Below are 392 nucleotides of genomic sequence, written 5' to 3'. Positions count from 1 at the left end.
CAAACCCTCCATATTTGTCTCTTTCTGTTTCTTTATTTTTTTGTGGGGGGACCTCATTAGCAGCAGCAACGACACACCACGTGCTGCTGCTGCTGCTGCTGCTGCTGCTGCTGCTGCTGTTCCAGCTGCTGCTCCAGCTGCTGCTGCTGCTGCTGCGGCCTCTTCTTCTTGTCTTCTCTGCTGCAGCAGCAACTGTCTCCTTCTATGCAGCAGAAGCAGCCTTTAGGGTTCCTGCTGCAGTGCTGACAAACACTGCTGCTGCTGCTGCTGCTGCTGCAGCTGCTGCTGCAGCTGCTGCTGCTGCTGCCGGGCCACGGCCGCTTACCGCTAGCAGCAGCAGAGACTTCATTAGTTAGAAGCAGTATATAGGCAGCAGCGCGAGCAGCAGCAGC

The 392-nt window shown here is 56.6% G+C and overlaps 1 protein-coding gene across 1 annotated transcript in view; it reads left to right on the top strand.

The window, feature by feature from the left end:
* Positions 1-392, top strand: part of EMH_0072030 (zinc finger (C3HC4 RING finger) protein, putative) — a gene marked incomplete at both ends in the record, with an annotated part of 5,084 nt that overhangs the window by 468 nt on the left and 4,224 nt on the right. The gene's annotated exons all lie outside the window — the stretch shown is intronic.

This window comes from Eimeria mitis, genomic scaffold (genome assembly GCF_000499745.2).
Source record: "Eimeria mitis Houghton genomic scaffold, Emh_scaff4057, whole genome shotgun sequence".
NCBI lineage: Eukaryota > Apicomplexa > Conoidasida > Eucoccidiorida > Eimeriidae > Eimeria > Eimeria mitis.
Note: the sequence above shows the minus strand (reverse complement) of the source record. Positions and strands in the feature narration are given on the sequence as shown.